Source organism: Bufo bufo, chromosome 1 (genome assembly GCF_905171765.1).
Source record: "Bufo bufo chromosome 1, aBufBuf1.1, whole genome shotgun sequence".
In the NCBI taxonomy this organism is placed as follows: Eukaryota; Metazoa; Chordata; class Amphibia; order Anura; family Bufonidae; genus Bufo; species Bufo bufo.
The window spans coordinates 364,446,513-364,472,965 of record NC_053389.1 but is presented as its reverse complement, the minus strand read 5'-3'; positions in this window follow the sequence as shown (position 1 = coordinate 364,472,965).

The window sequence follows — 26,453 nt, the reverse complement described above, 5'->3', positions numbered from 1 at the left end:
TCAGCTGGCCAATAAGCAGCTCTGGAAGCACAGCATCTCCCTGCTTATTAACCAGAGGTGTATCTGACTGAGTGATACAGCAAATGGTGGGTGACTGCAGGGGCAAAGAGTAAGAGAGGCGTGTATTCAGATCTAAAAAAAAGGGACAGGGCGATTCAGCCTTGCAGAGGCCCCTCATAATCAAAGACCCGATAGCAACACTAGTGGAACCAGACAATCTCAGCACTGGCAGGGGACGGCAAACAATGGTGTCCCCTGCCTGACCTCAGGGGAGACTGGTGCTAACTATTTCAGCACCAATGACCCCCTTTGAGCCCTTCTGCAGCCTCCTCACTTGCTTTTACTGTGCGGGTGATGTGATTGGTCAGTCTGCATTGACCAGCCAATCACAGCAATTGGGGCTGCAGGCGGCATTAAAACTTCCCTGTGTCCTTAGTTAAGATGGCTGCCTGCCAGGCAAAACAGCTGTCATACCCCAGTCACCATGTGATTAGGCCTGTTGTGATGCACATGTATGGTTTGTGTTGGGGAGTCACTTCTTACTGCACTGTACAACGCATGTTGGGAAGGGGTTAAAGGCAAATATTTGTATGTATGTATGCCTGTTCCAGAGTAGCATCCTGTTAATGAAATATAATTAAACATTCAATGAATTAGGAAAAGAACTATATACCGAATATGGCACTATTGTATTTACTTTATTATTTGTGTTTGCAGAGTGCTGTTGCATTATGTTTGCTTTTTGCTTTTGTGCATCAGTGCTTCAGTGACATGCACCTGCACATTGGGATGTGCTTAGAGTTGAGCGGACACCTGGATGTTCGGGTTCGACAGGCTCGGCCAAACTTTAAAAAAAAGTTTGGGTTCGGGACCCGAACTTGACCCAAACTTGACCCCGAACCCCATTGAAGTCAATGGGGACCCGGACTTTTGGCCACTAAAATGGCTCTAAAATAGCCCTGGAAAGAGCTAGAGGGCTGAAAAAGCCTGCCAAATGTGCTTAAGAGCATGGCAAATGCTCTGTAAACAAATGTGGATAGGGAAATTAAATAAAATAACATAAAAGACCTTAAAAAAAAAAAAAATTAGGAATGATCTAGGAGGAAGAGGTTGAGGAGGCGGTGAATGGGTGGATGTGGCGGTGTAGGCTCACGTGTCGGTCTAGGTGGAAGGAGGAATAGGTAGCCAACACAGATGTGTGTTATTTTGCATTTTTACATAGGGGTATCCCCCAAAATATTGGGACATATAAAAAAAAATTGAATAAGTGCACTTGAGTACAAGGATGGATGGTTGAGGCTGTTAGAGCTGTCTATTCTGCACAAAGTACAGACAAGTCTTGTGGGATCCAGGCCTGGTTCATTTTAATGAACGTGAGCTTGTCCACGTTGGCTGTGGACAGGCGGCTGCGACTGTCTGTAATGACGCCTCCTGCCATGCTAAATACACGTTCAGAGAGTACACTGGCTGCAAGGCAGGCCAGCACCTCCAAGGCATACAGGGCAAGCTCTGGCAATGTGGACAATTTGGAGACCCAGAAGTTGAATGGGGCAGGACTATCAGTCAGTACATGTAGTCGTGTGCACAGGTACTGTTCCACCATGTTGGTCAAATGCTGCCTCCTGCTAACACGCTCCATATCATCAGTTGGAGCCGGTTGTTGCGGCGAGGTGACAAAGCTTTTCCACATGTCAGCCATGCTAACCCTGCCTTCTGAGGTGCTGGCGCTGACACAGCTGCATTGGAGACCTCTTCCTCCTCCCCTTCCTTCACCTTGTGCTTCCACTTGTCCCCCTGTGTCAGTCAGGAATGCTTTCATGAGCACCTCTACCAGCGTGCGCCTGTAGTCGCGCACCTTTCTATCACGCTCCAGTGAGGGAATTAAGGACGGCACATTGTGTTTGTAACGGGGATCGAGGAGGGTGGCCACCCAGTAGTCAGCACACTTTAAAATGTTGGCAACTCTGCAGTCGTTGCGCAGGCACTGCAGCATGTAGTCGCTCATGTGTGCCAGGCTGCGAAGAGGTAAGGACAAGCTGTCCTCTGTGGGAGGCGTATCGTCTGCGTCCTCCATATCCCCCCAGCCACGCACCAGTGATGGTGCCACCCCGCTGTGAACATGCTTCATCCTCCTCCTCCAGTAGTGGGCCCTGTCTGGCCAAATTTGTACCTGGCCTCTGCTGTTGCAAAAAACCTCCCTCTGAAGCACTTCTAAAAGACTGGCCTGAAAGACTTAGAAAGGACTCCTCTTCCTCCTCCTCCTCCACCTGGCCCACATCCTCTTCCATCATCGCCCTAAGTGTTTTCTCAAGGAGACATAGAAGTGGCATTGTAACGCTGATAACGGTGTCATCACCACTGGCCATGTTGGTGGAGTACTCAAAACAGCGCAACAGGGCACACAGGTCTCGCATGGAGGCCCAGTCATTGGTGGTGAAGTGGTGCTGTTCCGCAGTGCGACTCACCCGTGCGCGCTGCAGCTGAAACTCCACTATGGCCTGCTGCTTCTCGCACAGTCTCTCCAGCATGTGCATGGTGGAGTTCCACCTGGTGGGCACGTCGTATATGAGGCAGTGAGCGGGAAGGCCGAAGTTACGCTGTAGAGCAGACAGCCAGGCTGCAACGAGATTTCGCCCATTATCGCACACCACCAGGCCGGGCTTGAGGCTCACTGGCAGCAACCATTCGTCGGTCTGTTGTTCTATACCCCGCCACAACTCCTGTGCGGTGTGGGGCCTGTCCCACAAAAACATCAGTTTCAGAACGGCCTGCTGACGTTTACCCCTGGCTGTGCTAAAGTTGGTGGTGAAGGTCTGTCGCTGACCGGATGAGGAGGTGGTAGAAGAGGAGGAGGAAGACGAGTAGGAGGAGGAGGCAACAGGAGGCAAAGAATTATGCCCTGCGATCCTTGTCGGTGGAAGGGCGTGCGCCAAACAGCTCTCTGCCTGGGGTCCAGCCGCCACTACATTTACCCAGTGTGCAGTTAGGGAGATATAGCGTCCCTGGCCGTGATTACTGGTCCACGTATCTGTGGTTAGGTGGACCTTGCCACAAATGGTGTTGCGAAGTGCACACTTGAATTTATCCGATACTTGCTTGTGAAGGGAAGGAACAGCTCTCCTGGAGAAGTAGTGGCGGTTGGGAACGACGTACTGTGGGACAGCAAGCAACATGAGCTGTTTGAAGCTGTCCTTCTCCACCAGCCTGAATGACAGCATTTCAAAGGCCAGTAGTTTACAAATGCTGCCATTCAGGGCCAGAGATCGAGGGTGGCTAGGTAGGAATTTACGCTTTCTCTCCAAGGTTTGGGAGATGGAGAGCTGAATGCTTCTGTGTGACGTGGTGGTGTTGGTGGCACATCCTCTGTTTGCTGGGTGGCAGTTGCCAACTGTAACGGCACGTTTCCGCAGACAAGGGGTTAAAATCCGTTTAGGCGATAAGCCCCTTTCTGAGAGACAGGCACAGCTACTGCAGAACACCAACTCCCGAACTGGATACAAAGTAGCACTCCAAACTGGAACCTCACAAATAGCTGCTAGCAGACGAACAGGAATCAGCTTACACCTCTGGCAATCGGTCTTCTAACAGCATACAGTGAATCCCCCCAATAACGAGACAAGGCTCCGTGTTGAGGGTCAAACAGTGGTCTGACTGTACTTCACGTACAGCCTCTTTTATTCATAAACCACAAACATAGTACTGCCCACAGGGGTTTGAAATACAACCAATCAGTAATTTACAACACATTCAATGATACAACAGCAACCAATCGTTCACACCCCCAGAGGACCAGAATGAAGACTGTGACATAGGACAACATATCCCCACAATGCATCATGGTCTCCTCCTCTCTGTCCAGACAACCTGAAGAGCAATCCAATTATCTCTGAGGACAAAGGGAGATCGCCAATACACATGTGAGGACAACAGAACAGACATCACCATTTAAACACACAATGGGACAATGGCACAATAGAAACACACCCAGCATTTCCTCCCAAGCTGACAAGTTACACTTATTATAAATTGTTACAACTTTGTGAGTTTACATTGGCCATACATATAACTTACATTAATTCAAACAGTATAACGTGGGGACAAACCTATCCAAAATTCACTTGAATCGGTTCAGGGGTTTAAAAGTTAGTATATGGCCCATAATCCTGGGGCAAGAGGCCAGCAGCCAGTCCTCTCCAAAACCCAGTGGCGAGGTTGGTTTCGCCACACATCTCCCCCCCCCAGGGAAGACTAACCAGGTACCTGACCTCACGCCGGTCGGTACCTGAGTTAGTCTGGCAGCCCACCCACAACCAAATACTGGACCTGTTGACTTTAGTAGCCTGTCTCTGTCCAGTGAGTCCACCAAGGTTATGTTGGAAGCTGGTACTCCCGGTCTCTGTGTTGCTCCCTGGCTTGGAGTGGAGGTTGCTTTGTGGGCAGGTATCAGCGGTACTCTGCCCTGGTGCCAGCGCTACCACGGAAGAAGCCTGGTTGGAGCCTGGTTGTTGGAGGGGGAGACCGACTGTCTCTACCCCCTGTGCTGTAAGTGCAGAGACCACGGTCCCATCTGCACTGTTGTGGGGCTTACTGTCTCCCCCTGGTGTGTTAAGCTGCCGCTGGGGAGAAGGGGTAACAAGCTCCTCTCCCATACATACTTCCAGCCGCTGGGGAGGGCGACCGACCATCTCCGCTCCCAATACAGTGTCCTGCTGCTGGGGAAAGGAGACTGGGCTCTCTATTCCCTGCTGGACACTCTGCCGCTGGGGGACAGGACCGACTGTCTCTGCCCCCTGTAACTCCGCCTGCCGCTGGGGAATGGAGACTGGGCTCCCAATTCCCAAAAAATCATGCTGCTGCTGGGGGGCAGGAACAACTACCTCTGCCCCCTGTACCTCAGCCTGCCGCTGGGGAGGGAGGACGCTGCTCTCCTCTCCCTGCACTTCACACTGCCGCTGGGGAATGGAGACTGGGCCCCCAATTCCCTGCAGGACCGGTGGAGAGACCTCGGTCCCATCTCTACCGGCCACCTGGGGTCCTTCCCAGTAACACTCTACAATATCTGCCCAGCTGAATGGTTCTGGATCTGGGTCTGTCACCTTACCGTCCTGCTGAGCCTTCTCAATGGAGTGGAAGAGATCTCGGTAGTCCTGCTCCAGTTCCCACTCCAGGGTTGCTAGTTGAGCCAGGTCTTGCTCTACCTCATGGGGGTCATCCCACTCATGCCTAGCCTCCCTCTCATAGAAAATGTCCTGAAGTCTGGACTGTACAGGGCTCCCGAAGTCCGGCTCTGCAAAGGACTCCCATAACAAGCCAGGACCATAAAACTCCTCTCCCTCTGGCTTGTCATGTTCGGCTGTCCAGGGTATATACTGTGCCATATACCACCAGAGCGCCTGGTAGGCATCCTCCAGCCATAGCTCCTGCCATACCCGGTGCTCTAGTTCCTTCACCCATTCCTCCAGGGGCTGCTCTCCCAGGAAGGGCATCCACAGGGCCAATTGCTTCTGCAACCGCTGCTCTTCACTGGGGAGACTCCCACCCCGCTGGTATTGTAGATTATCCAGGGCCTGGTAACAGATGCCTTTCCTTAATGCATCCCGGCCATCCAGGTCCTCCTCCTCGTATAACACTGCTGGTTCCATCCTGCTGCTGTCAGGGACGCTGTACTGGGACATGCGTTGTCCTTAAATTGTAGAATCCACAGAAATGGTGTCTCCTGTAGCTGTCCTTCTGGCTGTAGGAACGATCCCGCTGCTTGCCACCAATGTAACGGACCGTTTCAGCAGACAAGGGGTTAAAATCCGTTTAGGCGATAAGCCCCTTTCTGAGAGACAGGCACAGCTACTGCAGAACACCAACTCCTGAACTGGATACAAAGTAGCACTCCAAACTGGAACCTCACGAATAGCTGCTAGCAGACGAACAGGAATCAGCTTACACCTCTGGCAATCGGTCTTCTAACAGCATACAGTGAATCCCCCCAATAACGAGACAAGGCTCCGTGTTGAGAGTCAAACAGTGGTCTGACTGTACTTCACGTACAGCCTCTTTTATTCATAAACCACAAACATAGTACTGCCCACAGGGGTTTGAAATACAACCAATCAGTAATTTACAACACATACAATGATACAACAGCAACCAATCGTTCACACCCCCAGAGGACCAGAATGAAGACTGTGACATAGGACAACATATCCCTACAATGCATCATGGTCTCCTCCTCTCTGTCCAGACAACCTGAAGAGCAATCCAATTATCTCTGAGGACAAAGGGAGATCGCCAATACACATGTGAGGACAACAGAACAGACATCACCATTTAAACACACAATGGGACAATGGCACAATAGAAACACACCCAGCATTTCCTCCCAAGCTGACAAGTTACACTTATTATAAATTGTTACAACTTTGTGAGTTTACATTGGCCATACATATAACTTACATTAATTCAAACAGTATAACGTGGGGACAAACCTATCCAAAATTCACTTGAATCGGTTCAGGGGTTTAAAAGTTAGTATATGGCCCATAATCCTGGGGCAAGAGGCCAGCAGCCAGTCCTCTCCAAAACCCAGTGGCGAGGTTGGTTTCGCCACACCAACGTTCCTCCAGGGGTGGAAGAAGAGGCTGAGGCAGCAGCAGAAGAGGGAACAGGAGGGGCCCTTTCTTGGTTTTGAAGGTGCTTACTCCACTGCAACCCGTGTCTCGCATGAAGATGCCTGGTCATGAAGGTTGTGCTAAGGTTCAGAACGTTAATGCCTCACTTCAGGCTCTGATGGCACAGCGTGCAAACCACTCGGGTCTTGTCGTAAGCACATTGTGTGAAGATGTGCCATGCCAGGGAACTCCTTGAAGCTGCCTTTGGTGTGCTCGGTCCCTGGTGGCGGTGGCCAGTAGCAGGCGAACTGTCTTTGCCACGACTGCTCTGCTTTTGCACCCTGCTCCCTCTTTTGCTGCGCTGTTGGCTCGGTCTCACCACTGCCTCTTCCTCCGAACTCTGAAAGTCAGTGGCACGACCTTCATTCCATATGGGGTCTAGGACCTCATCGTCCCCTGCATCGTCTTCCACCCAGTCTTCCTCCCTGATCTCCTTTTCGGCCTGCACACTGCAGAAAGACGCAGCAGTTGGCACCTGTGTTTCGTCATCATCACAGACGTGCTGAGGTGGTATTCCCATGTCCTCATCAGGAAACATAAGTGGTTGTGCGTCAGTGCATGCTATGTCTTCCACTCCTGAGGAAGGGCTAGGTGGATGCCCTTGGGAAACCCTGACAGCAGAGTCTTCAAACAGCATAAGAGACTGTTGCATGACTTGAGGCTCAGACAGGTTCCCTGATATGCATGGGGGTGATGTGACAGACTGATGGGCATGGGTTTCAGGCGCCACCTGTGCGCTTTCTGCTGAAGACTGGGTGGGAAATAATGTGAACGTGCTGGATCCACTGTCGGCCACCCAATCGACTATCGCCTGTACTTGCTTAGGCCTTACCATCCTTAGAACGGCATTAGGCCCGACCAAATATCTTTTGAGATTCTAGCGCCTACTGGGACCCGAAGTAGTTGGTTCACTAGGACGTGTAGCTGGGCCCGAACAGCCACGTCCTCTCCCTGCAGCAGTGGCTCCACCAACACCACCACCAAGACCATGATCGCGTCTCTTATTACAATTTTTCCTCATGGTTAGAGTTCCGCCAAGCAAGAAATAAAAAATAAAGGGAACAGTATATATGGGCTGCTTAATATGACAGATTCCCAGCAAAATAGATTTATTTCAGCTACTTCTAAATAGGTTCGGTCACACACAGATAGTGTCACAGCGGTGTATATGGGCTGGTTAATATGACAGATTTTCAGCAAAATAGCTTTAGTTTAGCTACTTCTAAATGGGTACGGTCACACACAGATAGTGTCACAGCGGTGTATATGGGCTGGTTAATATGACAGATTCTCAGCAAAATAGCTGTCACGAACCGGCAGGACAGGTAGTGAATCCTCTGCACCAGAGAGGCGATGGCGCGGGTTGTACTAGAGGACCGGTTCTAAGCAGTTACTGGTCTTCACCAGAGCCCGCCGCAAAGCGGGATGGATTTGCCGCGGCGGTAACTACCAGGCCGTGTCCCCTAGTAACAACTCGACCTCTCTGGCAACTGATAAGGCGTGGTACACAGGGAGAAGGCAAGAGCGAAGTCGGACGTAGCAGCGGTCAGGGCAGGCGGCAAAGGTTCAAAGGCGAGTGGACGGTAGCAACGGGTACGGCAACAGGTAAGGCAAACTAACATAGTAGGGAACGCTTTCTCTGAGGCACAAGGCACAAAGATCCGGCAGAAGGCTGTGGGCATAAATGGGCAGTGGGTATAAATGGGCAGTGCACAGGTGCAGCCTAATTAAGTCAGCACTGCCTCTCACAACCTTAACCCTTAATAACCCCTTTGGACCAGGCACCAATCACTGGTGCACTGGTCCTTTGAATCTGAGAGTCCCGGCGCGCGCGCGACCTAGAGAGCGAGGACGCACACGCCGAGACGCTGGAGTGCTGCCTGGGGACATACGCTGTGAGCGATCCGAGGCCAGCAGGGGACCTGGAGCGCTCAGCGTAACAGTACCCCCCCCCCCTTTGGTCTCCCTCCCTTTTTGGTACCGAAGAACTTGCGGATGAGACTGCGGTCCAGAATGTTTTCCTCCGGCTCCCATAACCTCTCATCAGGACCGCAGCCGTCCCAGTCGACCAAAAAAAATCTTTTCCCCCGGGAGATCTTGGTCGCCAAGATCTCCTTGACAGAGAATATATCGGAGGTACCGGCGACAGGGGTGGGAGAAACAAGCTTGGGAGAAAAACGGTTAAAGACAGCAGGTTTAAGAAGGGAGACATGGAAGGAGTTATGGATTCGGAGGGAGGGAGGAAGATGGAGCTGATAAGAAACTTGATTGATACGACTCTTGATTTTATAGGTTCCCAAAAAACGAGGGCCCAACTTGTAACTTGGGACCCTAAATCGGATGTACCTAGAGGAGAGCCACACCTTGTCACCCGGGCGAAATTCTAGTGGAGATCTGCGTCTCTTGTCAGCTTGAACCTTCATACGGGCGGAAGCCCTGAGGAGAGCAGCGTGGGTTTCTCGCCAGATGGAGGAAAAATCCTGTACAAGACTGTCAACGGCAGGTACAGAAGAAGGAGTGGGAGACTGCGGCAGAGGTGGAAGAGGATGACGGCCAAAAACTACAAAGAAAGGAGACTTGTTAGAGGCAGAGGATTGTTTGTAGTTGTAGGAGAACTCCGCCCAGGGAAGTAGATCAGCCCAGTCGTCATGGCGAGAGGATACAAAGTGACGCAGATAGTCACCCAAAATCTGGTTCACCCGTTCTACTTGGCCGTTAGATTGAGTGTGGTACGAAGAAGAAAAGTCCAATTTGATCCCGAGCTGGGCACATAGAGCCCTCCAGAATTTGGAGACAAATTGTACCCCACGATCCGAGACAATATGTTTTGGAAGGCCATGGAGACGGAAGATGTGTTGGAAAAATTGTTTGGCCAACATGGGTGCAGAGGGTAGACCGGGCAGGGGTACAAAGTGAGCCATCTTGGAGAAGCGATCCACCACGACCCAAATAACGGATTTGCCATGGGAGGAGGGAAGATCAGTAATAAAGTCCATGGCGATGTGAGACCAGGGAACTTCAGGAACAGGTAGAGGCAAGAGGAGACCCGCTGGTCTCTGGTGAGGCGATTTATCACGGGCGCGAATCATACAGGCCTGGACGAAGTCCGAGACATCTTTCTCCAGAGAAGGCCACCAGTACCTTTAGGAGATTAGTTGGAGAGACTTTAGCACCCCTGGATGACCGGCAAAAGGGGAGGCGTGGCCCCACTTTAGAATTTGCAGCCGCTGACGTGGAGGTACGTAGGATTTGCCAGGAGGAAGAAGGCGTAGGTCCACGGGAGCGACTGTAATAAGGCGTTCTGGAGGGATAATATATCGAGGTGTTAACTCGTCGCCCACCACATCAGAGGAGCGAGACAGAGCATCTGCCCTAATGTTCTTACAAGCCGGACAGAAATGGATCTCAAAGTTGAAGCGGGCGAAGAACAGAGACCAACGAGCCTGACGGGGATTTAATCTCTGAGCAGACGCGAGATAAGCCAGGTTCTTGTGGTCCGTGAAGATGTACACAGGATGTGTGGCGCCCTCGAGTAAATGTCTCCATTCCTCCAGTGCCAATTTAATAGCCAGCAGTTCCCTGTCCCCAATGGAGTAATTTCTCTCTGCGGAAGAGAATGTTTTTGAAAAGAAGCCACAAGTTGAAGTCTTGCCCCGGGAAGACTTCTGGGTGAGGACAGCTCCGGCTCCCACCGAGGAGGCATCCACTTCAAGAGAGGAGGGCTTGGTGGAATCTGGTCTAGAGAGAACGGGTGCAGAGGCAAAGGCGGATTTCAGGGACTGGAAGGCTTCCTCGGCTTGGGAAGGCCAGGATTTGGGGTTAGCTCCTTTTCTAGTGAGGGCCACGATAGGAGCTACCAGAGTGAAATAGTGAGGGATGAATTGCCTGTAGTAATTCGCAAAGCCCAGAAATCTTTGTATGGCTCGGAGACCAGAGGGACGTGGCCAATCCAGAACCGCCGAGAGTTTGGCTGGGTCCATTTGAAGTCCTTGGGCTGAGATAATGTATCCCAGGAAAGGCAGGGAGGTCTGTTCAAATAGACATTTTTCAAGTTTAGCGTATAGGCGATTTCTCCTGAGACGAGTAAGAACTTGTTGCACATGGACCCGGTGTTGATCCAAATTGGAGGAAAAGATGAGGATATCATCCAGGTATACGACCACACAGGTGTAAAGTAAGTCCCTGAAAATATCATTGACGAATTCCTGGAAGACAGCAGGTGCGTTGCAGAGGCCGAAGGGCATCACCAAATACTCAAAATGGCCGTCCCTTGTGTTAAAGGCGGTCTTCCATTCGTCTCCCTCACGGATACGGATCAGATTAGAGGCCCCTCGGAGGTCCAATTTAGTGAAGATCTTAGCCCCTCGGAGACGATCAAATAGCTCAGAGATTAGAGGCAGAGGGTAACGGTTCTTGATGGTAATTTTATTAAGACCTCTGTAGTCAATGCAGGGGCGGAGGGAGCCATCTTTTTTTGTCACGAAGAAAAAACCGGCCCCAGCAGGAGAAGAAGATTTTCTTATGAATCCTCTCTGTAGGTTCTCACGTATATAGTCGGACATGGCAAGAGTCTCAGGAGGTGAGAGAGGATAAATTCTGCCCCGAGGTGGAGTAGAACCGAGTATCAGGTCGATTGGGCAATCATAGGATCGGTGAGGAGGAAGAACCTCAGCTTGTTTCTTGCAGAAGACATCCGTGAAGGAATGGTATGGCTTGGGCAGCCCAGAAGGCGGAGAAACTTGCGGGTTCTGTTTGACCAGAGCAGGCTTGAGACAGCGGTCCGTACAGGAGGAGCCCCAACGCAGGATCTCACCGGTGGACCAATTCAGGACAGCACTATGACGTTGAAGCCACGGCAGACCCAGGAGGAGTTCGGAGGAACAGAAGGGAAGGACAAAGAACTCTAAAGTCTCGGTATGAAATATTCCGATGTCCATCTGTAGAGGCTGGGTACAGAACTGCTGAGAGTCTCTCACCGTTAACAGTAGAGATGAAAAACGGCTTGGGTAGATGGATTACTGGAATACGGTACTTGTCAACCAAGGAGGCGTGAATGAAGTTGCCAGCTGAACCGGAATCCAAGAAGGCAGCTGCGGAGAAAGAGGACTTGCAAGAGATGATCAACTGCACGGGTATGATGAGACGTGGAGAGGAAGAATCCACACCTAGCAACGCCTCTCCCACGCTTACTAGGTGCGAGCGTTTCCCGAAAGCGGTGGACGGAGAGGACAATCTCTAAGGAAGTGCTCGGTACTGGCACAGTACAGACACAGGTTCTCGTTTCTGTGGCGGCTTCGTTCTTGCGGAGTCAAGCGTGACCGATCCACCTGCATGGCTTCCACGGCGGAAAACCCAGTAGCGGGTTGAGGTGGATGCGGAAAAACGGGAGCCAGACGAGGAAAGCGCCTAGGACGAGCTTTTTCCTTTTCAAGGAGGAGTTCCTCCTGTCTTTCGGCGAAACGTTTGTCTATCCTAGTGGCCAGCAAGATGAGGTCACAAAGAGTGGAAGGAAGCTCACGTGCAGCCAGAACATCCTTTACTTCACTGTTAAGTCCTTTCTTGAAGGTGGCACAAAGGGCTTCATTGTTCCAGTTCAGCTCAGAGGCCAGAGTGCGGAATTGAATGGCATAGTCACCCACGGAAGAACCTCCTTGGGTCAAATTTAGTAAGGCAGTCTCTGCGGAGGTAACCCGGGCAGGCTCCTCAAAAACATTCCGGAACTCTAGGCAGAAGCTCTGGACGGATGCGGTGGCAGGATCTGCGCGGTCCTATAGTGGTGTAGCCCAGGCCAGGGCCTTCCCGGACAGTAAACTGAGAATAAAGGCTACCTTGGCTCGCTCAGAAGGAAACTGGTCGGACAGAAGCTCGAGGTGGAGAGAGCACTGCGACAAGAACCCACGGCACTGCTTAGGATCTCCGTCATATTTGTCTGGTAGGGAAAAACGGATTCTGGAACCGGTGGTAACTGCAGGCGGAGGTGATGCAGCAGGAGCAGACGGAGGAGCTGGCTGTTGCAGAGAAGGCAGGAGCTGCTGCAACATAGCGGTCAACTGGGCCAGCTGTTGACCCTGCTAGGCCACAATGGTGGTGAGGTCCTCCAGGCTTGGCAGGGGAACATCAGTGGGATTCATGGCCGGATCTTACTGTCACGAACCGGCAGAACAGGTAGTGAATCCTCTGCACCAGAGAGGCGATGGCGCGGGTTGTACTAGAGGACCGGTTCTAAGCAGTTACTGGTCTTCACCAGAGCCCGCCGCAAAGCGGGATGGATTTGCCGCGGCGGTAACTACCAGGTCGTGTCCCCTAGTAACAACTCGACCTCTCTGGCAACTGATAAGGCGTGGTACACAGGGAGAAGGCAAGAGCGAAGTTGGACGTAGCAGCGGTCAGGGCAGGCGGCAAAGGTTCAAAGGCGAGTGGACGGTAGCAACGGGTACGGCAACAGGTAAGGCAAACTAACATAGTAGGGAACGCTTTCTCTGAAGCACAAGGCACAAAGATCCGGCAGAAGGCTGTGGGAGGAGAAGGTATAAATGGGCAGTGCACAGGTGCAGCCTAATTAAGTCAGCACTGCCTCTCACAACCTTAACCCTTAATAACCCCTTTGGACAAGGCACCAATCACTGGTGCACTGGTCCTTTGAATCTGAGAGTCCCGGCGCGCGCGCGCCCTAGAGAGCGAGGACGCACACACCGAGACGCTGGAGTGCTGCCTGGGGACATACGCTGTGAGCGCTCCGAGGCCAGCAGGGGACCCGGAGCGATCAGCGTAACAATAGCTTTAGTTTAGCAACTTCTAAATGGGTACGGTCACACACAGATAATGTCACAGCGGTGTATATGAGATGGTTTATATGACAGATTCCCAGCAAAATAGATTTATTTCAGCTACTTCTAAATAGGTTCGGTCACACACAGATAGTGTCACAGCGGTGTATATGGGCTGGTTAATATGACAGATTCTCAGCAAAATAGCTTTAGTTCAGATACTTCTAAATGGGTACGGTCACACACAGATAGTGTCACAGCTGTGTATATGAGATGGTTTATATGACAGATTCTCAGCAAAATTGCTTTAATTCAGCTACTTCAAAATAGGTTTGGTCACACACAGATAGTGTCACAGCGGTGTATATTGGCTGGTTAATATGACAGATTCTCAGCAAAATAGCTTTAGTTCAGCTACTTCTAAATGGTTACGATCACACACAGATAGTGTCACAGCGGTGTATATTGGCTGGTTAATATGACAGATTCTCAGCAAAATAGATTTATATCAGCTACTTCTAAATAGGTTTGGTCACACACAGATAGTGTCACAGCGGTGTATATGGGCTGGTTAATATGACAGATTCCCAGCAAAATAGATTTATTTCAGCTACTTCTAAATAGGTTTGGTCACACACAGATAGTGTCACAGCGGTGTATATGGGCTGGTTAATATGACAGATTTTCAGCAAAATAGCTTTAGTTCAGCTACTTCTAAATGGGTACGGTCACACACAGATAGTGTCACAGCGGTGTATATTGGCTGGTTAATATGACAGATTCCCAGCAAAATAGATTTATATCAGCTACTTCTAAATAGGTTTGGTCACACACAGATAGTGTCACAGCGGTGTATATGGGCTGGTTAATATGACAGATTCTCAGCAAAATTGATTTATTTCAGCTACTTCTAAATAGGTTCGGTCACACACAGATAGTGTCACAGCGGTGTATATGGGCTGGTTAATATGACAGATTTTCAGCAAAATAGCTTTAGTTTAGCTACTTCTAAATGGGTATGGTCACACACAGATAGTGTCACAGTGGTGTATATGGGCTGGTTAATATGACAGATTCCCAGCAAAATAGCTTTAGTTCAGCTACTTCTAAATGGGTACGGTCACAGACAGATAGTGTCACAGCAGTGTATATGGGCTGGTTAATATGACAGATTCCCAGCAAAATAGATTTATTTCAGCTACTAATAAATAGGTTCGCTCACACACAGATAGTGTCACAGCGGTGTATATGGGCTGGTTAATATGACAGATTCCCAGCAAAATAGATTTTTTTCAGCTACTTCTAAATAGGTTCGGTCACACACTAAGGCCTCATGCACACGACCGTTGTGTGCATCCGTGGCCGTTGTGCCGGTTTCCGTTTTTTTTCGCGGACCCATTGACTTTCAATGGGTCAATGGTAAAATTAGAAAATGCACCGTTTTGCAGCCGCATCTGTGATCCGTGTTTCCTGTCCGTCAAAAAAATATGACCTGTCCTATTTTTTTGACGGACAACGGTTCACGGACCCATTCAAGTCAATGGGTCCGTGAAAGAACACGGATGGACACAAGATTCGCATCCGCGTCCGTGATCCGTGGCCGTAGGTTACTTTCATACAGACAGATCCGAAGATCCGTCTGCATAAAAGCTTTTTCTGAGCTGAGTTTTCACTTCGTGAAAACTCAGAACGACAGTATATTCTAACACAGAGGCGTTCCCATAGTTAGAATATACTACGAACTGTGTACATGACTGCCCCCTGCTGCCTGGCAGCACCCAATCTCTTACAGGGGGCTGTGATCCGCACAATTAACCCCTCAGGTGCTGCACCTGAGGGGTTAATTGTGCATATCATAGCCCCCTAAAAGAGATCAGGGCTGCCAGGCAGCAGGGGGCAGACCCCCCTCCCTCCCCAGTTTGAATATCATTGGTGGCCAGTGTGCGACCCCCCCGCCCCCCCTCTATTGTAATATCATTGGTGGCCAGTGTGCGGCCTCCCCCGGCCCCCCCCTCCCTCTATTGTAATATCATTGGTGGCCAGTGTGTGGCCCCCCCCCCGCCCCCCCCTATTGTAATAACATTGGTGGCCAGTGTGCGGCCTCCCCCGGCCACCCCCCCTCCCTCTATTGTAATATCATTGGTGGCCAGTGTGCGGCCGCCCCGGCCCCCCCTCTATTGTATTAATATCATTGGTGGCCAGTGTGCGGCCTCCCCTCCCCCCCCCGTCATTGGTGGCAGTGGAGATTCTGATCGGAGTCCCAGTTTAATCGCTCTGGGGCTCCGATCGGTAACCATGGAAACCAGGACGCTACTGCAGGCCTGGTTGCCATGGTTACTTAGCAATATTACAATATTACATGGTTACAATATTACATTGTTACTTAGCAATATTACAATATTACAATACCTACTGGTAAGTGACAGGTCTGTGCGGCGCATTGCTTAATGATCTGTCACTTACCAGTAGTAGGAGCTCCCGGCCGGACACAGACAGCGCAGCAGCCAGCAGGTAAGTATGATGCTTCTAATATTGTAATATTGCTAAGTAACCATGGCAACCAGGCCTGCAGTAGCGTCCTGGTTGCCATGGTTACCGATCGGAGCCCCAAGCGATTAAACTGGGACTCCGATCGGAATCTCCGCTGCCACCAATGATCGGGCAAGGGGGGGAGGGGAGGCCACACACTGGCCACCAATGATATTAAAATAGAGGGGGGAGGGGGGCCGGGGGAGGCCGCACACTGGCCACCAATGATATTACAATAGAGGGGGGGCCGGGGGGGGCCGCACACTGGCCACCAATGATATTACAATAGAGGTGGGGGCCGGGGGGGGGGCGCACACTGGCCACCAATGATATTACAATAGAGGGAGGGAGAGGGGGGGCCGCACACTGGCCACCAATGATATTACAATAGAGGGGGGGGCGGGGGGGGGCGCACACTGGCCACCAATGATATTCAAACTGGGGAGGGAGGGGGGTCTGCCCCCTGCTGCCTGGCAGCCCCTGATCTCTTACAGGGGGCTATGATACGCACAATTAACCCCTTCAGGTGCGGCACCTGAAGGGTTAATTGTTCTGATCACAGCCCCCTGTAAAATATCGGGTGCTGCCAGGCAGCAGGGGGCAGTCATGTACACAGTTCGTAGTATATTCTAACTAGAAGCGTCCCCATCACTATGGGAACGCCTCTGTGTTAGAATATACTGTCGGATCTGAGTTTCACAATGTAACTCAAATCCGATGGTATATTCTAACATAGAGGCGTTCCCATGGTGATGGGGACGCTTCAAGTTAAAATATTCCATCAGATTGGAGAAAACTCCGATCCTATGGTATATTAACTCCTGACTTTACATTGAAAGTCAATGGGGGACGGATCCGTTTGAAATTGCACCATATTATGTCAACGTCAAACGGATCCGTCCCCATTGACTTGCATTGTAATTCAGGGTGGATCCGTTTGGCTCCGCACGGCCAGGCGGACACCAAAACAACATTTTTTTCATGTCTGTGGATCCTCCAAAAATCAAAGAAGACCCACGGACGAAAAAACGGTCACGGATCACGGACCAACAGAACCCCGTTTTGCGGACCGTGAAAAAATACGGTAAAGTGCATGAGGCCTAACAGTGAAAATCTGTAAAAAATAAAATAAAATGCTAGAAAACATAAACTATGTATTTCCCACTTCTCGCTACCAGACCCCTAGGAATCTCATGATTCTCAGAACCTATTCATTCAGGTAAATTGTGGACATTATCAAAACATTTCAGGAAGGAAATGGAAAATCATGTACCTCCCCTTTAAAGACTGTATTTCTGAAAACATCACATCAATAGCATTTTGTGCGCAATGCTGCTATGTTCTTAATATTTATGTAAATTAATCTTTTCCTTTACATTTTCATGAAATCAACAGCTTTACTCCTAGTAATTATTGCAGTGGAAATCATCATCACAGTCTCCTGTAATTCCCAGGGCCTAGGAAAGATTACTTCTGCTTCACTTCTTTTAGCATCCTATTTGCACATCCTAGAACAACATGTTGGTTGAATGTTTCATTCATTAGCAAAAACCTGATCACAGAATAAGGCCTGCTACCTGTTTTAACCACTAATTACTAGCAATATATTTCGAAGTAAAAATGTGTCACTGTCTTTAAGAGCACAAATAAATCAGGACCTCAGATAAATATATTTTTAATGTACATTAGGTAACATTTTTTATGTCAAATAATATGAATGATTACATTAAACTGGTGTGATTTTTGACATGAAAAGGATGGTATGAAGGTCAATAAACACTTATTTAAGCCACATTCTTATCAGTAAGATAAGAACTGAGCTATAATGAGTGTTTATAATATCAGAGATAAGGAAAAGACAGATGGAAAAGATAGAAAATCCAAATGGTGCTACTAGAGTATGGCTACTTTCACACTAGCGTTCGGAGAACATCAGACGGATCCGCTCCGATAATGCAGACGTTTGCATCCGTTCAGAACAGATCCGTCTGCATTATAACTTAGAAAATTTTCTAAGTCTGAAAGTAGCCTGAGCGGATCCGTTCAGACTTTACATTGAAAGTCAATGGGGAACGGATCCGCTTGAAGATTGAGCCATATGGTGTCATCTTCAAGCGGATCCGTCCCCATTGACTTCCATTATGAGTCTGGACAGATCCGCTCGCCTCCGCACGGCCAGGCGGACACCCGAACGCTGCAAGCAGCGTTCAGGTGTCCGCTCACTGAGCGGAGCGGAGGCTGAGCGCTGGCAGGCGGATGCATTCTCAGTGGATCCGCCTCCAATGAGAATGCATTAGGGCCGGACGGCTGCGTTCAGGACCGCTCGTGAGCCCCTTCAAACGGAGCTCACGAGCAGACACCTGAACGCAGGTGTGAAAGTAGCCTATGTCAGCTCTGTACAGAAAAAAAGGGCACAATATTTTTAATAAAGACCAACATTAAAAAATATTTTTAGCTCAAAAGGAGTAAAATACAATTATGAAAAAAATGCCCACAAAGGTGTACATAGCCTTTGCTGTTGTTACAGCACCTACTGCTTTTCCCCTATTTGTGACTTAACTGCACCCCAAGTGCACTGTCCTAATCGGGGCTGCATCTACTTGACTACAACGCTATAGCGCTAATATATATATATATATATATATATATACACTGCTCAAAAAAATTAGGGGAACACAAAAATAACACATCCTAGATCTGAGTTAATTAAATATTCTTCTGAAATACTTTGTTCTTTACATAGTTGAATGTGCTGACAACAAAATCACACAAAAATAAAAAAATGGAAATCTAATTTTTCAACCCATGGAGGTCTGGATTTGGAGTCACACTCAAAATTAAAGTGGAAAAACACACTACAGGCTGATCCAACTTTGATGTAATGTCCTTAAAACAAGTCAAAATGAGGCTCAGTAGTGTGTGTGGCCTCCACGTGCCTGTATGACCTCCCTACAACGCCTGTTCATGCTCCTGATGAGGTGGCGGACGGTCTCCTGAGGGATCTCCTCCCAGACCTGGATTAAAGCATCTGCCAACTCCTGGACAGTCTGTGGTGCAACGTGACGTTGGTGGATAGAGCGAGACATGATGTCCCAGATGTGATCAATTGGATTCAGGTCTGGGGAACGGGCGGACCAGTCCATAGCATCAATGCCTTCGTCTTAAAGGAACTGCTGAAACACTCCAGCCACATGAGGTCTAGCATTGTCTTGCATTAGGAGGAACCCAGGGCCGACCGCACCAGCATATGGTCTCACAAGGGGTCTGAGGATCTCATCTCGGTGCCTAATGGCAGTCAGGCTACCTCTAGCGAGCACATGGAGGGCTGTGCGGCCCTCCAAAGAAATGCCACCCCACACCATTACTGACCCACTGCCAAACCGGTCATGCTGGAGGATGTTGCAGGCAGCAGAACGTTCTCCACGGCGTCTCCAGACAGAATTTGCCAATCTTGGTGTTCTCTGGCGAATGCCAAACGTCCTGCACGGTGTTGGGCTGTAAGCACAACCCCCACCTGTGGACGTCAGGCTCTCATATCACCCTCATGGAGTCTGTTTCTGACCGTTTTAGCAGACACATGCACATTTGTGGCCTGCTGGAGGTCATTTTGCAGGGCTCTGGCAGTGCTCCTCCTGTTCCTCCTTGCACAAAGGCGGAGGTAGAGGTCCTGCTGCTGGGTTGTTGCCCTCCTATGGCCTCCGATTGAGACTATTTGTGACAACAATCCCATTGATATTTCAAGATTTCAAAGCTATGAGTGGCCCACAATGAAAGAGTGTGGGGAAATATCCTTCTAAAATATAACCTTTATATGATATACATTAAAATATACACCTGAAGATGCATCACAATACAAAACATATAGTCAAGGGGTTCTGGGTGGATACCCCACTGCTGGTAAAGAAAAAAGACAAAACTTAGCACTGATACGCATAGGTGAATGCTAACAGTATAACCCAACCAACACAAGTATAACATGTATTGGGGTTCCAGGACGGATACCCCACTTCTGGTAGGACAAGAATATAAGATGTAACTGCTGCGCCGGTGTGGACACAGACAGTCTTACCTGACCGACCAGATGACTAGGATCAGCGTGGTAAGGGAGTCAGGCCTGACGGAAGGGAGTGTAGACAGGGAAAAACAGTCATGAGAGTATGGATGCTGTGCCCTATATCACCCTATATACTTGGTAGGATTGGGGCCTGCTCCCATGCTGCCTGTCTACACAGAGCACTCGCCCTGAAAAGAGCGACCCCGTCCGGATACCTGTCCCTAGTTATGGACCTGAACCCTAGTCTAGTGAACAAACATAAAAAACACAAAGCGACTACAGGCCTCCCGACGTGGCACGTTTCTGTCGTGTCGACTCCTCAGGGGGATAAAATGCATGTAGAGACAGAACGAAAAATATACCGTCTATGACCGCAAGTAGCAGTCAAACATATGCTGCAGTAGGACGGTTACATGAAAGACTAGACCCAAGGTTCAGAGTCAAAGTCTAGGGGCAGGCATCCATGGTGCAGGATTGCCATGCTACAGAGGAATAAATGCTTCTCTGCTCCTTGGTGTGTAAGGATCTGGTGGTCCTCACTAAAGGTAGTATCCCTAATGTTAAGGGGGTTTATCAACCTATACCAGCCACACTGACACATACCTTCATGATGTTTAAATAGATTCCCAGCGCGCCTCTTCCAGGGAGACCGCCCTGTCAGCATCGGCGTCGGCGTGTGACGTCACGCGCATGCGCCGTGACGCACCAGACGCCGCCGCCGATACCACATGATTACGGCGACCAATCGGATCAGGAGGCGGAGGGAGAGAGCGGTTACCACGGAGAACATGTCAACACAAGGTAACCTCACAGTACGTCCCACAATGGAGGCGTCCGTGACAACGCTACAGAGCAAGATCGTAGCAAATTAAAACTGACATTTCTTGCAGGTTCGCAGCAACAAGAACTAGATAGAAAGAGCTGGACACAATACCAGGTTGTTTTGGAAAATTGTGAAATAGTAGTATGTCTCCTATATGTGCATCCCTTCCAGAGGAATAGGATGCCACCACAGGATTGAACATTACTATTATTGAGGAGTAAGCTTAGCCAATATCTATATAAAGCACCCATAGTCCAGCCTTTCATTCAGGCCCAGGGGTGCAGATGTTTTAAGGTGGAATATCCATCGGGATTCTTGCTGAAGCAGACATTTGTCCCAGTTGCCCCCTCTCACAGGTGGTTTGACCACATCAAAACCGAGGAACTTCAGAGAGGCTCTACCATTGTGCACAGTGTGGACGTGTTTAGAGATTGGGGTATCTCTTTTGTGTGAGATGTCCCCCAAGTGCTCCCCTATCCGCCTCCTGAATTCCCGTATCGTTTTACCTACATATTCAATCCCACATTCACACTGGATCCGATATATGACCCCTCTGGATTTACAGTTAATGAAATGCGGGATTGAATATGTCTTGCCTGTGACATTGCTCACAAATGACTTGCCAACCTGTATGCGTTTGCACGCTATACAATTTCCACATCTATAACAACCCACAGTTCTACATCGCAACCAGGTGGTCTTGGTGCGATCGGGTGCATAATGACTATGCACTAGCTTATCACGTATGTTCGGCCCCCTACGATAGGTTATTTGTGGTTGGTCACCTAAAACGTCTTTTAAGTCAGGGTCCATTTTGAGGACTTGCCAATGGCGCCCCAAAATCTGCCTGACTTGTTTAGACCCCCTATCGAAATTGGTGATGATTCTCATGACCTTAGTGGGTGGAGTGGATAGTTGATTGGAAGTGAGCAGTGAGCATCTTGGTCGGGACAGGGCTTTCTGGAATGCCGATCTCAACACAAAGTCGGGGTATCCCCTGGACAAAAATCTCGTCCTCAGATCAGCTGCTTGGCGAATAAAATCATGCTTGTCTGAGCAGTTGCGTCTCAAACGCAAGTACTGACCTCTAGGAATTCCAGTCCTGAGTGGGAGAGGATGGTTACTCTCCCACCTCAGGAGGGAATTCGTAGAGGTGGCCTTCCTATAGATCGACGTGTCCAGTTCACCCTTCGCGTTCCTGGAGATTTTAATATCCAGGAATGGCAAAGTCGTGGGGTGCGACTCACAGGTGAAGTGCATGCCAATATTGTTCTGATTGAGATGCTGGACGAAGGCTTCAAAGGTCCCCTGATCTCCATTCCAGAGTATGAAGATGTCGTCAATGTATCGCGCCCACAAGCCAATTTCATAAGTGTCGAGAGCCTCGTCTTCCTTGAAAACGATGGTCTCCTCCCACCAGCCCAGGAATAGATTAGCATACGATGGGGCGCAGGGACTCCCCATCGCAGTACCCCTGAGCTGGTGGTAGGTCCTCCCATCAAAGGTGAAAAAATTACGTGTTAACGTAAACTCAAGAAGGCGCAGGACAAATTGGCTGTGGGCGCGATACTGACATCCCCGTGACCGAAGGAAATGTTCTACAGCCCTGAGGCCCAAATTATGTGGTATCGAGGAATAAAGGGCCTCAACGTCAATACTGGAAAGGAGACAGGTCTCCTCCAATGTCAGACCCTCCAAACGCTTAAGGAGGTCGGTGGTATCTCTGACATGGGAGGGGAGAGCCGTGACAAACGGTGCCAATATCCGGTCGATGTAAATACCCAGATTCTGGTTAAGATTGTCCACCCCCGAAACAATGGGTCTCCCCTTCAGAGGACTAACCCCCTTATGCACTTTGGGGAGACTGTAAAATGTAGATTTACGGGGATGCAGGGGAAAGAGAAAAGCAAATTCCTCAGCATTAATGATATTGGTAGCTTTCGCTTCATCCAAAATAATTTTAAGTTCACGCCTATATCCCTCGGTGGGGTCATTATACAGAACTTCATACGTCCCTGTGTCTGATAGTATATTCCTACACATATTCTCATATTGCACCGCGTCCATGACCACGACATTCCCCCCCTTGTCAGCGGGTTTGATGACAATGTGGTGGTCATCAGCTAATGAAGAAATAGCAGTGGTCATGGACGCGGTGCAGTTGGAATGATGCGTGGACACTCTGAGGTCCTCTAGATCCCTGGTGACCATGTTTAGGAATACATCTATACATGACACTTCGTTCGCAGTGGGTGGCATCTTGGTACTTTTCACTTTTAGATTAGTAAATGGACCGTTACCCTTGGTAGTGTCCTCATTGGAGTTCAAGGACTGTAATAGTTGTACATCCTTAAGTAAGTCAGTAGGAATCCCCAATTCAAGACATTGGCGACGGTCCATTAATCTAAAGTGTTTATGCCACCTTAACTTGCGAATAAACAAATTAATATCTTTGACAGATGCAAATCTGTCAAATTTTGGGGTGGGTACAAACGTCAGGCCTAGTTCTAGGGCTTTAGTCTCATCGAAACTGAGGACACGTGATGAAAGGTTTAAGACTTGTGGTCCCAAAACTAATTCGGAGGTTTCTGTGTGCGATTGCGTAGCGGATATTCCATAGTCTGATTGAACTGGCCTAAAAAACGGTTATCCTGGCCTCTGTATGAACCACGACCTTTACCCTTCCTGTACCTGCCCCTATTGGGATGTTGACTCACTTTAGGGACAGTTTCTCTCTCCGAATCGGAGTGGTCAGTTTCAGTAGAGGATCTCTCAGAATTGCTTGGTACAGTATCTCTTCTTGTGTTACCAAGAGAGGAATATATACGGTTTTCTTTAAAATCTGAGAGATCTCTAATAAACTGCCGGTGTTTTCTTTCTTTTAGGTGATATTGATATTTTTCTAGGGTAAGTTGGAGCTGCTTTTCTTTGTTCTGGAATTCCGCTTCCTGTGAAAAAGTCTGTACAACCTCCGTGTATTCTATCAATTTCTGACTAAGGGTGGCTAGATTAGCTCTCTCCTCATCCAGCAGAAGCCTCATAAGCCTAAGGGAACTATTTGTGGCTTCCTGCTCCCACTTAGTTAAGAAGCCGGGGTGTTGTCGTAGACGAGCCGCTGGGAGGAGAGAGATACGCAGCCCCCTTGGGACAATATTATTTTTAATGTAATTGTCAAGACTTTGCACCTCCCACCAGGACGTAATCTGTTCTTTGTAGACCTGGGTAAGATCTACAAAGGCGGTTTGAAAGGATGGTAGATACTTTTTCTGATTGAACTGTTTATCAGAAAATATATCCTTGGCCTCATGTAACCAGCTCTCTGCATCAAATCCTGTCGCTAGGAATCCTGCCATATCAGTGGGAATGATAGATATCTGATTGAGACTATTTGTGACAACAATCCCATTGATATTTCAAGATTTCAAAGCTATGAGTGGCCCACAATGAAAGAGTGTGGGGAAATATCCTTCTAAAATATAACCTTTATATGATATACATTAAAATATACACCTGAAGATGCATCACAATACAAAACATATAGTCAAGGGGTTCTGGGTGGATACCCCACTGCTGGTAAAGAAAAAAGACAAAACTTAGCACTGATACGCATAGGTGAATGCTAACAGTATAACCCAACCAACACAAGTATAACATGTATTGGGGTTCCAGGACGGATACCCCACTTCTGGTAGGACAAGAATATAAGATGTAACTGCTGCGCCGGTGTGGACACAGACAGTCTTACCTGACCGACCAGATGACTAGGATCAGCGTGGTAAGGGAGTCAGGCCTGACGGAAGGGAGTGTAGACAGGGAAAAACAGTCATGAGAGTATGGATGCTGTGCCCTATATCACCCTATATACTTGGTAGGATTGGGGCCTGCTCCCATGCTGCCTGTCTACACAGAGCACTCGCCCTGAAAAGAGCGACCCCGTCCGGATACCTGTCCCTAGTTATGGACCTGAACCCTAGTCTAGTGAACAAACATAAAAAACACAAAGCGACTACAGGCCTCCCGACGTGGCACGTTTCTGTCGTGTCGACTCCTCAGGGGGATAAAATGCATGTAGAGACAGAACGAAAAATATACCGTCTATGACCGCAAGTAGCAGTCAAACATATGCTGCAGTAGGACGGTTACATGAAAGACTAGACCCAAGGTTCAGAGTCAAAGTCTAGGGGCAGGCATCCATGGTGCAGGATTGCCATGCTACAGAGGAATAAATGCTTCTCTGCTCCTTGGTGTGTAAGGATCTGGTGGTCCTCACTAAAGGTAGTATCCCTAATGTTAAGGGGGTTTATCAACCTATACCAGCCACACTGACACATACCTTCATGATGTTTAAATAGATTCCCAGCGCGCCTCTTCCAGGGAGACCGCCCTGTCAGCATCGGCGTCGGCGTGTGACGTCACGCGCATGCGCCGTGACGCACCAGACGCCGCCGCCGATACCACATGATTACGGCGACCAATCGGATCAGGAGGCGGAGGGAGAGAGCGGTTACCACGGAGAACATGTCAACACAAGGTAACCTCACAGTACGTCCCACAATGGAGGCGTCCGTGACAACGCTACAGAGCAAGATCGTAGCAAATTAAAACTGACATTTCTTGCAGGTTCGCAGCAACAAGAACTAGATAGAAAGAGCTGGACACAATACCAGGTTGTTTTGGAAAATTGTGAAATAGTAGTATGTCTCCTATATGTGCATCCCTTCCAGAGGAATAGGATGCCACCACAGGATTGAACATTACTATTATTGAGGAGTAAGCTTAGCCAATATCTATATAAAGCACCCATAGTCCAGCCTTTCATTCAGGCCCAGGGGTGCAGATGTTTTAAGGTGGAATATCCATCGGGATTCTTGCTGAAGCAGACATTTGTCCCAGTTGCCCCCTCTCACAGGTGGTTTGACCACATCAAAACCGAGGAACTTCAGAGAGGCTCTACCATTGTGCACAGTGTGGACGTGTTTAGAGATTGGGGTATCTCTTTTGTGTGAGATGTCCCCCAAGTGCTCCCCTATCCGCCTCCTGAATTCCCGTATCGTTTTACCTACATATTCAATCCCACATTCACACTGGATCCGATATATGACCCCTCTGGATTTACAGTTAATGAAATGCGGGATTGAATATGTCTTGCCTGTGACATTGCTCACAAATGACTTGCCAACCTGTATGCGTTTGCACGCTATACAATTTCCACATCTATAACAACCCACAGTTCTACATCGCAACCAGGTGGTCTTGGTGCGATCGGGTGCATAATGACTATGCACTAGCTTATCACGTATGTTCGGCCCCCTACGATAGGTTATTTGTGGTTGGTCACCTAAAACGTCTTTTAAGTCAGGGTCCATTTTGAGGACTTGCCAATGGCGCCCCAAAATCTGCCTGACTTGTTTAGACCCCCTATCGAAATTGGTGATGATTCTCATGACCTTAGTGGGTGGAGTGGATAGTTGATTGGAAGTGAGCAGTGAGCATCTTGGTCGGGACAGGGCTTTCTGGAATGCCGATCTCAACACAAAGTCGGGGTATCCCCTGGACAAAAATCTCGTCCTCAGATCAGCTGCTTGGCGAATAAAATCATGCTTGTCTGAGCAGTTGCG